Raw genomic sequence first — 7397 nt, forward strand, 5'->3', positions numbered from 1 at the left:
ACCAGCCAGGCTCCTCAGAGCTGCTTTCAGCCCATTTCCTCTCCTCCAGGTGTTTACACAGACAGCTCCCTTCCTGCCCGTCCTCTTGTACCCAGCTCCCTCCCTGCCTGTCATCTTGTACCCGACTAACTCCTCATCTTTTTGTTGTTGTTGTTGTTAATCTTCACTGAGGATATGTTTTCATTGATCTTTTAGAGAGTGAGAGAGAGAGAAATATCGATGTGAGAGAAACACATCCATTGGTGGTCTCCTGCACACGTCCCAACCAGGGCCCAGGTCGGGGAGGAGCCTGCAACCAAGGTGGGTGCCCTTGACTGGAATCAAACCCGGGACCCTTTGGTCCACAGGCCGGTTCTCTATCCACTGAGCCAAACCGGCTAGGGCAGCGGTCGGCAAACTCATTAGTCAACAGAGCCAAATATCAACAGTACGACAACTGAAATTTCTTTTGAGAACCAAATTTTTTAAACTTAAACTAGATAGGTAGGTACACTGTTATTAACTTAATTAGGGTGCTCCTAAGGCTTAGGAAGAGCCACACTCAAGAGGCCAAAGAGCCGCATGTGGCTCTCGAGCCGCAGTTTGCCAACCACGGGGCTAGGGCAACTCCTCATCTTTGACCTTGATGGGACAGAGCTGATCCTGCCCCTTAAGACGGGTCCCTGTTCAGGTGAGGACTTGTGACTCTCGACTCTGTCCGCCCAGCTCAACTACTGCCCTTCTTGCTTCCTACCCTCCATCCATGCTGACCTCTCAACTACTTGAAAACGCAGGGCTCTTTCCTGCCCTGGGCTTTTGTACCTGCTGTTCTCTCCCTAAACACTCTTCTCTTCCCCACTTAACGCACTTGTCCTTCAAATCTCAGTTTAGAAATCACTTCCTCCCAGAGGTGGGGGGAAGGGGCTCCTTGATCCGTCCTTCCTATATGAAGTACACACTTTCTCACCACGATTTAATGTCTCTCACCCCTATCAGAATGTACGTTGTGGGACAGTAAGGATGCCTTACCACTGTGTCCCCCAGTGATGGGCACAGGGCCTGGCCCAAGATACGTTCTCAATAGGAGTTTATCGAATAAGTGAGTGATTGAATCCTTGCTCAGTGCTTGTCAGTCTCTGCTTACATACCTCAGAGCAGTGGTTCTCAACCTTCCTCATGCCGCAACCCTTTAATACAGTTCCTCATGTGGTGGTGACCCCCAACCATAACATTATTTTCGTTGCTACTTCCTGTCATTTTGCTACTGTTATGAATCATCATGTAAATATCTGATATGCAGGATGTATTTTCATTGTTACAAATTGAACATAATTAAAGCATATTGACTAATCACAAAAACAATATGTAATTATATATTCAATATGTTTTCTGATGGTCTTAGGCGACCCCTGTGAAAGGGTCGTTCGACCCTCAAAGGGGTCGCGTCCCACAGGTTGAGACCTACTGCCTCAGAGGCAGGGAACTTACTGCTTTTGAAAGAGCCTATTCCATCTGCCCTTTAGAAGGATCTCCCCAACCAATGCTCAGGAGACTCCCTGGAACTGAGGCCAGAGTGAGAGAGTACTGTGAGGCCTGGGTGCAGAGCCAGGATCCATTCACCTGTCCTGAGGGCGCATGCAGACCCACCGGGCCCTGACAGAGCCCCTCGGGCGCCAGCTCTGGCCAGACCTCTCACAGGCTGGACCCACCTGCAGGCCTGGCACTGGAGACACCATCATAGCTCATATGCATCTTCACCGAGGAGCAGCCAGTCACCTTTGGGGACAGAGAGGCCAGCGACCTAGTGTGGGTTGGGGGAGGCCAGGGAGGAAGCACCGGATTCTTACTGCCTCATTCAACCCCGAGGCCAGCCCTGTAAGGTGGGAGACACTGTTCCCATTTTACAGACGCACAAACTGAGGTTTCTGGATGGATGCTATTTACCTGAGGTCACAGAGTGGGTTAGGGGCAAAGCTAGGCTGAACTTCAAAACCCAACCTCTTGCCCTAGCCGGTTTGGCTCAGTGGATAGAGCGTCGGCCTGCACACTGAAGGGTCCTGGGTTCGATTCCAATCAAGGGCACATGCCTGGGTTGCAGGCTCCAGTAGGGGGCGTGCAGGAGGCAGCTGATCAGTGATTCTCTCTCGTCATTGATGTTTCTATCTCTCTCTCTTTCTCCCTTCCTCTCTGAAATCAATAAAAATATACTTTAAAAACCCTGAATTCTTTCCTCTGCCCCTCAACGTGGTGCCTCTTGTCCACCTGCCCTCCCCGAAGGTCCTGAAGGGTCCCAGGCTCCTGTTCCTCACATCTGGGTCCCACTCCCACTGGGGCCTCAGCAGCTGTACCTGGGCAGCAGCTAAGGGCTGGCTGAATGCCAGGAGCCATCCCTTCCTTTTGCTGTTGGTCATTCCCCAAACTGCAGAGGGACCCAGATCAGAATCAGGTCACGGCCAAGGAGCTGTCTTATAGACACCAAGCTCCTGAGAGCGTGGCCACTTGTTTGCTGTCTGACCTTGGCTCGGTTCCTTCCCTTCTTGGGACTTCAATTTATCGCCTGTGAAGGGGGCATATATCCCTCCCCAGGGCCTCATGTGCCAGATTTCAGGAAAGCTGCTCACTCTCAGCCACCTGACCCTTGAACCTAAGGAATAAAGGTCCCCTCCAGGGTCCCTTTGGGGGCGGAATCCAGCGTAAACTGCACATAGCCTCGTCCTTGATGGGGGTCAGAGATCCTGGGTAGGGTGGGCGCTGGGTTGGGGGGCCCGGTTTCCCCAGCTTCAGCCCCCCTCCACCTCTATCCTTCTCTCCTCACGCCTGTTCCTTTTACTCTCTGTGGCCTTTGCAGAGCCATTCCCCAGGCACTCTGCCTCTCCTGCCTCTTCCTATACGTCCTCCCTCCTTTCCCCCACAAATGTTTACCCACACCTACTCTGTGCATAGATCACCCAATAAGTCCTGTCCTTGCAGAGTTACAGGTAGCAGGGAGACGGACAAGGAAACCAAGTTCCAATTCATTCACTCACCCCAAATCCTGTGTCCCTCCCTGCCACGGCCCGCACCGGTACAGTCTGCTTCCCACACTGCAGTCTGAGCCATGTTGTTAAAACAGAGCTCAGAACATGCCACTCTCCTGCTCAACCCCCTCCCACGGCTTCCCGTCTCAAAGGAAAAGCCAGCGTCCTTGCTGTGACCTGCAAGGCCTGCGTGATCTCCTCATCGCCTCCCACTCTCCCCTCTGAGCGCGCCACTCCAGCTGCACCGGCTGCCTTGCTGGTTTTCAACATGCCAAGCGTGCTCCTGCCTCGGGCCTTTGCGTTTGCCCTTGGTGCTGCTAGGATTGTCTTCCCTCAGGTATCCATGTGGCCTCCCTCCTTCCACTCAGGTGCCTCCACCTTATCCAGAGGCCTTCCCTGGCTGCCCATCTAAATACTCCATTCCTGCCTTCTGTCCTTTTATCTGCTTTATTATTTTTTTCTTGACGCTACCAAGTGATGTAATTATTTGTTTGTCTGTTCCCCTATAGCAGTGTAAATCCCATGAGAACTCCAGGGGTTCCCAGGAGGGAGGGAGAGAGAGAGAGAGAGAGAGAGAGAGAGAGGAATACAAGGAAAATGAAAAAAGAAAAGACAATACTAATAATCTTACTACTACAGATAATCATACTTAAAGCCTCAATAATTAAAACAACTTGATTTGGGTGCAGGAAGAGACAAAGAGACCAATGGACTGGAATAGAATTCCAGAAATAGACCCAATTGTACAGAGATTTAGTATTTGATAGATTTGATAAAGATGGAGAAGAGACTCCTAATGCACAGTGTTAGGACAAATAGGTAGCAACTGGGGTGGAGGCTGGGGGTTAGACCTGTACTTCACATTGAGGACCAAGGTAAGCTCCAAAGGGATCAAAGACTTACATGTTTAAAAAAATCAAAATAAAATCATAAAAGCAATAAGCATCAGAAAAAAAAGGGAGAATCTATCATTCTTAGCGGGGAAAGTCTAACTATGTCACAAAAGCCAAAGAGCCATTTAAAAGACTGATAAGTCAATCATATACAAATAAGAACTTTTGCATGGGTAAACACTATAAATCAAGTCATAAGACAAACTAGATTGTTAACTCAGATCACAGATAAAGAGGCACTTAAAAAAAATTATTAAAAAGACTTGGAAATTCATTAAAAGGAACAACAATCTAATGGAAACAGGCATAGGGTCTGAACTGACCGTCTCCAGAAAAGCAAGTACAAATGTCTGCTAAGCATATTTAAAAGGAGCTCAAAGTCGCTGGAAAGAAATGAACATCAGGAAAACCACTCTGGGATACCATTTCTTACCAGTCTGGTAAAAAATCCAAAAGCTTAATAATACACTCTGTGTGCATTATTTTTAAAATGTTACTGATTAGAGAGAGGAAGGGAGATGGAGAGAGAGATAGAAACATCAGTGATGAGAGAGAATCATTGATCGGCTGCCTCCTCACACCCCACACTGGGGATGGAGCCTGCAATCTGGGCATGTGCCCCGACTGGGAATTGAACCATGACCTCTTAGTTCATAGGTTGATGCTCAACCACTGAGCCACGCCAGCCAGGCTCTGTGGGCATTTCTGTAAGGAAACAGTATTCTCACACATGTTCTCACAGAGTACTCTCGTATATGTGAATGTAAATTGGTATTAAGTCCCCAAAATAGCATTTTGGCAAAATCTATCAAAATTATAAAAGCATCCAGATATTCTACTTCTGGGAATTCATCCTTCATATATTCTTTTTTTAAAAAAAGTTAAATTCTTTATTGTTTAAAGTATTACATATGTCTCCTTTTCCCCCATTGACCTCTCCCCGGCCACTCCCACCCTATCCTTCATATATTCTTGTGCAAGTGAGGAATGAGGTTTATATAAAGTTGTTCTCTGCAGCACTGTTTGCAATAGCAAAAGACTGGAAACAACTCAACTCTCCATTAGTAAGGGATTAGGTAAGATAGAGCACAGTCTGGCCATTAAATGGAATACTATGCAACTGTGGAAAAGAATGGGGGAGATCTGTGTGTCCTGACTGGAAAAGTTCTGTAAATATTAGATTTTAAAAGCAAGGTGCAGGGCGGCGTATGATATTTCACCTTTTGTCAGAAAAGGGGGAATTATACATATATTCATAGTATATTCATATATTCATAATCTTACTGATGGCAACATAACCAGTGATTAAGAGCACAAACTCAGCCTTGGCTGGTGTGCTAAGTGGTTAGAGCGTCAGCCTGCAAACTGAAGGGTCGCAGGTTCGATCCCAGGCCCCGTCAGGGCGTGTGCAGGAGGCAACCAATCCATCGATGTGACTCTCTCACATGGATGTTTCTCTTTCCCCCTCTCTTTCCTTCCACTCTCTCTAAAAATCCATGGGAAAAAGTATCCTTGGGTGAGGATTCACAACAACGACAAAAAGAGCGCAAACTCAGACCCAGGTTGCCTGAGTTCAAATATTAGTACACATTCGGGTACTACGCTGGGTTGAATAGTGTCCCGTCAAAATTCATGTCTACCTGGACCCTGTGGATGTGACCTTATTTGGAAATAGGGCCTTAGGAGATGTAATCAGTTTCCATGAGCTCATACATGAGGTGGGCCCGAAATCCAATACGACTGCTGTCCTTACAAGAGGAGGAAAATTTGGTCACAGAGTCAGACACATGGTAGAGAATGCCATATGAAGGGAGAGGCAGAGTGGAGTGGTGCACCTACAAGCCAAGGATTGCTGGCCACCACCTGAATCTAGGACTGAGGCGAGAAACAGATTCTCCCAAGAGCCTCTTAAAGGAACAAACCCTGCCCACACCTCAGCTCTGGACTTCTCCAGAACTGTGAGAGCCTACATGTCTGGTGTTGGAAACCACCCAGGTTGTGTTAATTGCTATGGCAGCTCTAGGGAACTAATACAGCTACTTAGAAGCTGTGCAATCTTGGGCAAGTTATTTAGCTTCTCTGTGCCCTAGTTCCCTCATCCATAAAATAGGGATCATAGTGCTTACCTCGTAGAGTTGAGGTTATAAGGATTAAATGAGTTAATCTTTTAAATAACTTAGAAGTTTAGAACAAGGCCTGAGACATAGCAGGTGCTATATAAATATTAACTAAATATATGCCTGTGTTTGCATAAAGAAATCTTAGACAACCAAGAAATTGATGCATGTGGTTGGTAGAAGAGACGGGATTAGGAGATGAGGGACAGATGGGAGCAAGACTTTGCAGAGCCATACATTTTTCCTTTCTAAACCATATAAATATATTATCTATTTAAAATTATTTAAAAACACAAATCATATTACTGTTCCTGCTCAAAACCCTCCAGTGGTTTCCCATCACATTTATAACAAAATCAAACGTCCTTACTGTGCTGACAGACACCCCCCAGAAGGTGAGCATCTCGCTGCACAGCTCTGGGCTCATTCCCCCTCACTCACGCTCCTCTAGCCCTGAAGGTGGCCTTGCTGTTCCTAGAGCCTGCCAGGCACACCCCCACCGCAGGGCCTTTGCACTGGCTGTTCCCTCCCTTCATTCAGGTCTCTGCTACATATCACTGCTGCAGAGGCTTCTCTCACCTAAAACAAAAGCAACTCGATCCCAATTGCCACAGGCTCTATCCCCTTCTCTGCTTCACTTTTCTTCAAAGCATGTAGCCCCTTGACATACCTGTCGTCTCCTCCCACTTCTGAGTTCCATGGGGGAGGGACTGTGTCTGTCTTGTTCACAGCTGTATCTGTAGTCCTTAGCACAGAGCCTGGCACGTTCAATAAATATCTGTTGAATGAATGGCTGAAATGAGATAATATATGTAAGGTGCTTAGCATGGTGCCTGGCACGCCCTTCCCTTCCCTTCCTTTCCCTTCTCTTGGACATCTTCTCTCTCCTCTTATCCCACCCCCACCAGGAACACCTCCCATGTGACCATATGGGTGCCTTCTCTCAGGACCTCATTTCTCACCCAATTGTACCCTCTCATCTCCAAGTGACCTTTATACTCAGCTGTTGACCTGGGCTGTGACTTGTCTCTTCTGTTAGACAATGGTTCCCCTGTGCAGGAGCTGTGGGAACTGTGGTCTGGCCTCCCTCTGGCTAACTCCTCTCCCAGAGCTCAGCCTGGGGGGCTACCCACAGGGACCACTGTGTCATTTCCTGACTCTGGCAAGGAATTCAGGCTTGTTCCCCCCTCTGTCAGTAAGTCCCTTCTTCAGTCTACCTGAAACCATTCTTGCTACAATAAAGAATGTTTCCTTTCAGTGCCTGAGGGCTGCTGACAGAGTGGTTGGCCAGCTCTTCCCATCAGCTTTTACTGCTTGTCAGGGACTCGGGGTGGGCCCTCACCGTGGAGTCTTCAGTCCAGGCCCTCAGGCAGAGCACGCTGGCCAGCGGC

This window comes from Myotis davidii, unplaced genomic scaffold (assembly GCF_000327345.1).
Source record: "Myotis davidii unplaced genomic scaffold, ASM32734v1 scaffold149, whole genome shotgun sequence".
Taxonomy (NCBI): domain Eukaryota; kingdom Metazoa; phylum Chordata; class Mammalia; order Chiroptera; family Vespertilionidae; genus Myotis; species Myotis davidii.